Source organism: Centruroides sculpturatus, unplaced genomic scaffold (genome assembly GCF_000671375.1).
Source record: "Centruroides sculpturatus isolate CEXI.00-Female unplaced genomic scaffold, Cexi_2.0 scaffold981, whole genome shotgun sequence".
Lineage (NCBI taxonomy): Eukaryota > Metazoa > Arthropoda > Arachnida > Scorpiones > Buthidae > Centruroides > Centruroides sculpturatus.
The window spans coordinates 220,694-230,635 of NW_019385906.1; the positions used below are offsets into that span (position 1 = coordinate 220,694).

The window sequence follows — 9,942 nt, forward strand, 5'->3', positions numbered from 1 at the left end:
TACATGTTCGGACGTGTCGCGCGGAATCGACGCATAGCTACAATTTATTTTGTGAAATTTATTTCTGTTTGTTATATCTACGGAGACTTGAGAGACTCTATGTGGTGATTTCTTGTAACCGTGAACGAACCAAATGGCGAGATAAGATTAACGAGAACATTTATTAGCTTACATACATCCTACTTGGATTTTACACAAAGGCATCTGCAATCGTGAACAATTGACGAAAAAAGTATACGTTTATCAGATAATAAACAAAGACTCATTTTGTAAACAATTTATCTTTTGTATATACAACTGACAAGATTACCTTTCAAATTATAAACAGACTTGATCCCAAGCGGTCTTTTGATCGGACATACAAAAGAAATGCACAGATGGCGCCTAACTTAAGCGCAGTTTACAATAACGAATACGATCTTAACACTCTACTATGTCATCCAAACGAACTAGAACGAAGTAGAACTGATTCTTCTGCATCAAAGAAGAAAAGAAAAACTTTATCGTTGGAATGTAAAGTTAACATTATTAAAGACTTTGATACAAAAATGAAAATTTGTGAATTGGCAAAGAAGTTTGATCTACCGGAATCGACGGTCAGAACAATTATAAAAGATAAAGAAAAAATTCTCGAAGCTGTAAAAAATGCTCAATCTTTAAATTCAAGCATCATTCGTAAACGTCACGGTATTATCGCTGAGATGGAAACAATGTTAAAATTATGGTGTGATAATCAAGTTAATGTGAAAAATTGTATAATAATATAATTTGTTATACGTATGTATTATTTAAGATTTTATTAAACATTTTTTTCTAAATTATTGTTTTCTTTAGTCTCTGGTCCCAATTAAAAATAATTTGTATGTATTTATATGCAAAATTATACCCCGACTTACGCGAATTCGACTTACGCGGTTATTGCTCGGTCCCACCTATTGCGTAAGTCCGGGGTATGACTGTATATTTTTATTAATTTAAATAGCTTTCAAAAAATTCCAAAAATAAGATTTAAAATTCAATTATTCGACAATAAACTATATATATATATATATAGGCACGTAAACAAAGTATTCCTAGAACTAGTACATTTTGAAGGAAAATAGTACATTTTTGAAGGTGCTTCAGTACGTTTTGAAATTTCATTGCAGCAACACTGGTCTTGTATGTTTCTCTTCTGTTTCGAATTACGTGGTGCTGCTAGGCACGTATCAGTAAGAAATGTTTGTAAGACCCCACTTTCGACGTAGGCCTACTAGGAAAACTTCGACCCTTACGGTTTGTTAATTTCCGTGGACAATGCTAAATTAATGTGACTTTTTACTTTACACAAGTAGTCCATTCTTGCCTTTGTTCGAAAACTTGCTTATCTTACATACAATAACAGACATAGTGTATAATGTATCAACGTATTATATCTTGAAATGTTTTTATGCGAGGTATAATACATTAAAGTACAGTCGACCCCCCTATAATTACAATCCCTATAATTACAATTCCTATAAAACTACGAAAAAATTGTGACCGGTATCCGTAAAAAACAGTAAAAACCCCCTATAATTACCTCAAACGTCATCAAGCAGCCAAACTACTTTCCTGCCGTCCGTAGCGCCACGCTACGAAGAGATTTCTATCGTCTGGACAGTATTATATAAATTATATATAAATTAGGCACTGTACATATAATTATATATTAATTATATGTAAATTAGGTACTGTATATATAATTATATATTAACTTATTGTAACTTTGTTATAATTAAATATATAATTTCTGCCGTCTAGCGTGGCGCCACGCTACGGAGATTTTTACGCTAACTATCGTCTGTCAGTATGTAAATTAGGTACCGTAAGTCTAATACAGTACTGTAATTTTATACATTTCTTGTGAAAGAAACATTTCTTATTCAACGGCGATTAAAATTATTTATATTAATGATGTCTCCGAAGTTCAAGGAACTATTCGCAGAAAAATAAGTTATTAGAAATCGGCCGCGGTTTGCTGAGCTGTTCCGCGACGAAAACAATGTTGAGCAATGGCGATGTCGAATGGTGACACTCGGTAAGTAATCCTACAATTTTTTATTTATAGCGTAGTTTATACGGATCATTTCCAAAAAAATATACGTATTTTGGAAATGTTGAGTCGGATTAGTCTAGAATCGATTAATTTTGTGGAAGAAAACCTTTCAATCAGCCGTAGTCCGTAAACTTGACGCGTGTCGAGCTGTGATTGGAACGACTCGTAAGAAATCGGATATCTAAAGAATGGAACGTATCTATATCTTATAGGGGGGTCGACTGTACAGGTATCTCTGGTATAAACGGTAGTTACGTTCCGAAAACGTGGCGTGTTATGCGAATTCATGCCATGCTAAATAATGACTAGTATCAAACATAGAATAAAGTTCCAAAAGTTAACAAAAATATATTGTATTTTTGTCATTAAGATAAATATATATATATTAAAGCTATCAACGATTCATTTTTAATTAGTACTTAATTAACAATCACAATTAAAAGCACTATGATGCGTTAATATTAATTTTAGTTAAATTAATACGTTTTCTTTTTATGAAGTATCGTCATCTTTTGAACCTTTTTGTTGAACCTGATCAGAAATATCAGCAACGTCGTCATTTTTATATTATTATCATGACATTTTTTATGGATGACAAAATAAAAATATATTGATAATCGAAAATTTTTTCTAGTGGGTCGCGTTTGTTCAGTGGAGTACCAAGCGATTTTTTTTTCCAGAATTAGTGCTCGAATACCGAATTTTTCGAGTTAGGAACAGTTCGAGTACCGAGATACCTCCGTATTTCGTTCATCACTTTTACGAATGATTACCTACCTACTATTAAAAATAGTTTAATGACACGTACTTAAAAATGTTTGAATAAACTTTACTAAATACGAAGATTAATCTATAAAAACAAAATAGTAACTGGGTTAAATGCTAAAATCTAAAAGCAACGACAACAACATCCGGTTGACAGGAAAGCTAGGACGAGGAAGAAAAAACTGTACTACCAGTTTTCATTAAATTAAACCTAACTAACAAAAGGCACAAAACAAATGGAAAATTTCAGTATTCTAAAAATCCGTGGGCAAATTTGAGACGACAAGCATGCTTATTTGAATAAAAAAGTCAAATGATAGAGACGTTTAAAAATTGTGAAATTTTTTACGGAGGATTTTTCAATTTTTCGAACCGTGTTAGAGTAAAATCGTGTTGAACGAGACATATCTGTATATAGGTTAAGGTAAACTGTGTAATGTCAAGTTTTCGAGAGAGATGGAATAAGACAATCGATATTGAAAGAAATATTTGGCAAGGGCTTCGCTGTAATTCGAATGTCTGTAGCTCGTGCTCGTTTTCTGACGTTTTTACAATGCAAAAATTTCCCTAGTTTTAAACGCAAATGAAGTAGTAATCAAACGTAAGCCGTTCAGAGAGGATACTTCCTTTCTTTAATGTCTATCGCACCACTCTCTTTCTCTCTCCCTTCTTCCACCTGCTAAGCGCTAAGCACTCTGTATAAAGCTGTAGTTTTTGTTAAAATTTCCTTAAAGTGTTTCTCAATTTCTTGATAGTAGTAGACACCCTTTTTGTACATTTTTAGTTTCAGGAAAACGAATAATAAATTTGCTATTATGTAAAGAAAATAATTTAAATGGAAAAAGTTTTTTTGTTCAATTATAAACACAACGAACATAAATTTCGTTGCTTTTTTACAAATAAAAGCTGTAGGCCTATTTAATAGTTACAAGACAATGTAACTTAACATAAGTAAAACACAAATTATACTTAATTAATATTAAGTTGTTTATAATGAAGACGTGTACTGCTCATTGTATATTTATTTTCATTTGTTAATTGGAATTTAAAAAAAACTTTACGCTATTTTTATTATACACTTAAAAAATTAATTAATTTTCCGATAATATATCGTTTGTAAACACATGTTTATAAAATATTGAACGTAAAAATTATTAAATCAAATTACTTATTTTAGTAATACACTTTTTCAACATTTTATTTTTTCTTAGATATTTGTGTAGAAAATCAAGTAGGATTCTTAGATTGCAAAAATCAAAGCAAGACATGCGAACCTACTAAAGAAGGAGAGTATTATAGATGTGGCGGTTGTTTAGACGAATATGATGTTGCTCCAAACGATAAATCAAAGTGTGTTCGTAAGTAATTATATTTTTAATCTCAATAACCGAACATTTTAAAATCAGTGAAATTAATTTACTTGTTATTAATACAGCGCGGATTTCTAGCTATTATGCTGTACGTGATAAGTTTATTTAGTAGTAGGGTTAGTATTACTATATATATGCACAAATTACAACGAATAGGTTAGACAATCTCATTCAAATGAAAAATTAAAGAGAAAGAAGGCCAAACTTTTGCAAATAATCTTTATGTTACTAACTAAAATGCTAGAAAGTGTTATTATATGATAGCTAATACTGGTAGTTTTTATTTGTGGCTGAAAACGTATGAAAATGTGTTTAATATATGAAAAGTATGTCTAAGTTGTCTGGAAGTTAAAAACTGCTTGTAAACATTTAGAAATAAAAACTTCTGCATAACTACTTTATAAATATTTCTTCATTAATCATTAGTTACTAAAATTAGTAACCTGTCATGTTAACAGCCATTTATTATTAATCACTAGCTGTGTGTGCCCAGCGTTGCTTCGGGTTTTGAGAGGTGGGGGATCGATAAACTTGGACGTTGAAGGGTTATAAAAACAATGGTTTTAGTAACTAAAATGTACTGTACATTTATTGAGTTGAGTATTTAGAATAATAAAACTGCAAACACAAAAATATTACTCGGATCTAAGTTTAGAGAAGGCATGCTTTAGGAATGGTTGATTTGGAAATAACCATAGTATTTTTATTAGGTTATCGAAGATTATTCATGCCAAATTTGGTACAGATACATTAAACGGTATAGAAACCTTTACTTAATTAACATGCATACATATTTTGACTTTTATATGTATAGATATATATGAAACTTATACCAATATAGTTAAACTTAAGTAACCGAATACACGAACATTTCAAAATATCCGTTATGCATATATATAGTGATATATAGCACAGTACTTTTTCCAAGTACTCGCATGATTCGCTAATTTCTCACTAATTACTTTTAAATATTAGTTCTCCAAATCTGATATTACAGTTCAATATTAAAACCTGCTTATAAATAATCGTTTGACGGAACAGCTGCTTATTGATATGTGTCGCAAAGAGACAGACAGAATTCCACTATAGTTTAATTTATATAATGTACATTTTGAGATCATATGTACATTTAAATCTTCCCTCGAATCAAAAGATTCAAAATATGAAGTTTGTATGAAATATGTTCAGGCGTTTTCTCGATATATGGCAAGAAGCCCAAGCTAACAAACAGACTGATCGTTAGTTTTATTTTAGCCTATATACGGCTTGTTAAATTCAGCGCTACTGCAATTGATGCTGAAAATATATTAACAACGCACACGGAGCAGCGCTGCAATTCCAAAATGACAAATCTCGATGCAGCTGTTAAAATATTTTGCGAATTATATAATTCGAAACATTAAAAAGTAATTCATTTTTGCGATGTAAAGCTTTGTATAGGAGGTAAAATTAACGATGTAACGAGAAAGGCTTAAGTTTAAAATGTGGGCTTTCTAGACCTAGTAGTGTTTTCTTTAGCATCTGCAGTGCCGAATGAAGAAAAAGAAGAAATATAGAGTTTTAACGAATTTACACTTTTTAATTGCTAATATTTCAGCAGTCCTTTATAGAAAATCTTAAAATTTTGCACTCTACCTAAGAAAAGAATTTTCTTTCGAACGAGATATTCGGTATTACTTCAACCTGAAGTTTGGGTTTGGGGCGCGAAGAAATCGGCTTCTGAAAATCGGCAAATCTTATCCATGTATATGTTATCGCTAAAGTTCCAGACTAACTAGGGTGATCCGTGAACGTGCGGAATCAAGAGTTTTCCGCATTTTACCTAGGTAATCTGCACATTACGTTTTCGTATCGTTAAAGTTCAAAAGTCTGTTTCTCTCATTTCCTTTCTCCACTCCTTCCCTCTCTCCCCCCCACTTTTAATTTGGTTTTCGTCTTGTCGTCGCCAGTTGTTTTTATTTCTCATAATTTGCGTCGCTGCCAGTGCGTCGCATAGCTAATTCTGTTTTCAAATTCATTTCTGCTTGTTAATGCATTAATTTGTAACTGGATTTTTTAAGCAGATAAATTTAACTCCTGGTATGCAAGCAAGCACCGAATTGGTTAGTAAAATGAAGAAAAGATTCTTCGCAAACCTCTTTAGCGAAGATTCAAATTAAAATAGTGTTTTAATGACAAAACGAAAGTACGATTCCATAATTGAAGATGTAAAGCGAATAAAAGTTTTCAAGAAGAAAGAATTATCTCGAGATTATCGAATAATTCAATGGTATGATGTGTTGACTGTACAAGGCTGTGAAAAACTCATTGAGCCGTTGTCAGATGCGCGAGAAAGCGTGAAAAAGTTTGTCCATGCCGAAGAATTGTTTGACATATTGTATTTGACTCATTTGTCAATTGGCCACGGTGGAAGAGACGGAATGATCAAGCAATTAAAACCATTTTATAAAAACATAACCCAAGCCCAAATAAAAATATTTTTGGATTTATGCGAACCTTTGATTTTTGTTTTTGTCAACAAAAACAAAAAAGTGCGAAAAAAGTTGTAAAGCCGATTATTTCATCGCATTTCAATAGCAGATGCCAGGTGGATCTCATCGATTACCAATCTCGACCAGATGAAAAGTTTAAGTTTCTTCTCGTATACCAAGATCACTTAACAAAATTTGTTGTATTAAAGCAGCTCACATCAAAATGGGCGGATGAAGTAGCCTATAATTTGCTTGATAATATTTTTCTCCTTTTTGGCGCTCCAAGTATTTTGCATTCTGATAGCAAACGTGAATTTTGTAATAAAATCTTAGAATGTGTAACACAGTTGTGGCCAGGAATCAAAATGGTTAATGGCAAACCTAGACACAGCTAAAGTCAAGGAAGTGTAGAACGAGCGAATCAAGATATTGAAAACATGCTAACTACTTGGATGACTGATAATCAAACTAACCAGTGGAGTGTGGGCGTAGGATTTGTATAATTCATGAAGAATCGTGCCTATCATTCTGCAATTAAAAGAAGTCCATACGAAGCCATGTTCGGTTGTCCCGCAAAAATGGGATTGTTTTCTTCTATTATACCACAAAGTGGTATTATACCACAAAGTATTATACAGTCGATAAATACTGAAGAAGACCTTGAAAAATTAGAAGATTTACAAGAGACTGTTATTATGGGATCACAATCAAATCTTACTCAAGATGACATTCCGTTATCCCCTACTTTCACAGAATCGCCTATAGAAATACAAGAATTTACCGATAGTAATCTTAAACTGCCTTCTACACCGTTGTTTGAGAAATATTCAGTTATGAAGAATATTTAGTTACCCTGCACCTCCAAGGAATCGCCTCTGCAAGTTGAAGAAGTCGTCACTGAGTTATTCTCAACTTCAGCAGAATCGCCATCACAGTTTCGTACATAGTCTGTAAAGAGCACTATACAAGAAATACTCTGTATTGTTTGCTCAAAAGCAGCATCAAGTGCTCACAAGTGTAAATCGTGTGATATATTTGTTCACGTAGTTTGTGTTGAAGTAGATCCTAAAGAGGAAGGATATGGTAAGAATGTATTGTGCAACATCTGTAAAAAGAATATGGATCAGAAAATACAGCGTGATGAAGCCAAGAAATGTTTAGATAAGCAAGCAAAGAAAATGTTAGCAGTTTCTAATGCAAAGCATCCGAACGTCGATTAAGGTTTCGCTGTGAGAATTAAAGTACCCGAAAAAGACAGAGCAAAACTGATGCACGCTCAATTTTAGCTGTGGTTCTTAGTAAAACAGAAGATAGCTTTTATAAATTTGGTACTAAAACGGGTATCTTAAAACAATTGTATGAAAAACCTGAATTCAGTGTTTGCAAAAAGAGATTTTTTACGAAAAAAAGATGTCCCTGCTGTAGAAATATCTTTACGTCAAACAGCAATAAAACAATCCCTTGATACTGGACAGGGTTTCAGAAAATGTGACTGCAAATCTAAATGTACCACAAATAGTTGTGCTTGTCGCAAAAACCAATTGCTATGTAATTCAAAGTGTCACCAATCTTTAGATTGAACTATTAAGTATGCACAATTTTATCATATGTTTTGCAAATTCATTTCCCTAATTGTAATAATAGTTAATAGTGTAATAATTTATATTACAGTAGAGCCTCGATTATCCGACCCAATTGGGGACTGAAGTTGATCGGATAATTGAAAAGTCGGATAACCGAAAAGTATGAAAAAATCCATTATTAGTGTAGTATATATCTAATGTAATTAGTATATTAGTATATCGCTATTAACCTACTTCGCGTTGAATTTTCATCGATGTTAATCCTAACAAAAATTTTTTAAAATAATAGTCGTCGCTATTGTATCGTTGAAAGTTAGAAAATTAAGCCTTGTTTAAATACTGGCTCCCTTTCATGGTCGAATGAGTGTTGCCAATTAAAACACGTAAAAATAATATTAAAGTAGCCAAGACATAGCCAAATATTATCACTAGCGGACATTTGAAATTTGCCGACTAGGACGGTCGGTTAACCGAAGTGTCGGTTGATCCGGGGTCGGATAATCGAGGCTCAACTGTATAATAAACCGTTTGATTTTTGTATTACAGTTTTTTAATTGATTGATGATTGATTCTATCAACTAATTTGTTGATTGTTTGATTGTATTAACTCGATTCTTTAGATATCGATAATTAAATAAATAACATTATGTTAATTTAAACGTACAGAAACGTTGCTGTTTTTCCAGCAAAGATATTATTATCACTTTACCGAGTTCCTGGTAGATTACCTAGATACTCTGCACATTACCTAGGTAATTTGAAAAAAGGAATAATTTTCGCAGCTTTAACGGATTACCCTAGTTAATCTTCATCATCATCATCAAATAATCTTTATTACTTAGCCTGATACCGCTTGGCACAATCAGGTATGAAAATACAGAAATAATTACATTGATGTTACATGCAGATAACAATTGCAAAATAATCCGAAAACAAATGTTGGGAAAGAAGTAAAGAAAAAAGAAAATAATAAAAAAAATAAAAACACAAAAAAAACAAAAAAAAAATAAAGTAAGTAGATGCCATTAACAGTTAGTGAGCTAAAGTAGATAAATATGCGTATATACATTGACACAGCTGCATTACCTTACACATTTAAGTGTTACCACAGTTCAGGCTAGGGTAAAAAATGAAAATGTACATAAACATGCCGCATAATAGATGGTAAAACACCACAGGTTAACATATACCATTACAGGTGAAGGAACACATAATAACTTCATTGAATACGTTGGATAGTCTTTAGCCTTCGCAGAATGTCTTGAGCCACAGATAAACAATGATGCATATCAAAATGCCACTTGTAGTTTAACGAATATCACTTCTAATCAGATAAAGTTTGATAAGTTCTTTGAAGAGGCCAAAATTTACTTTATTATGAACAAGGAAGTCTGGGTTTACAGGCCAGTCCATATTGTTTATATTTACTTGCTGCCTCCAGCGATGCCTAATATCCTCAAGCATGGGGCAGTTGAAAAGATAGTGTAAGACACCATCTTGAATACCACAGAGATTACAGTGATCATTATCTATGAGATGGAATCTCTTAAGATATACACGAAAGCGCCCGTGTTCAGTTAAGAATTGCGTCAGTTCATGACTGGGCTGCATCCATTTGTTCTGCATACGGTTTTGGATTCTTGGAAAAAATCTCTTTGTAATGTGCTGACATGAGA

At 32.4% G+C, this 9,942-nt stretch overlaps 1 protein-coding gene across 1 annotated transcript in view; it reads left to right on the forward strand.

Annotated features, from left to right (window-relative positions):
• Nucleotides 1-9,942, forward strand: part of LOC111612507 (fibrillin-1-like) — a 150,121-nt gene that overhangs the window by 63,739 nt on the left and 76,440 nt on the right. The window contains exon 6 of the mRNA XM_023353737.1: nucleotides 4,054-4,200. The gene's annotated coding sequence lies outside the window, so the exon portion shown is untranslated. The remainder of the gene's footprint in view (nucleotides 1-4,053; nucleotides 4,201-9,942) is intronic.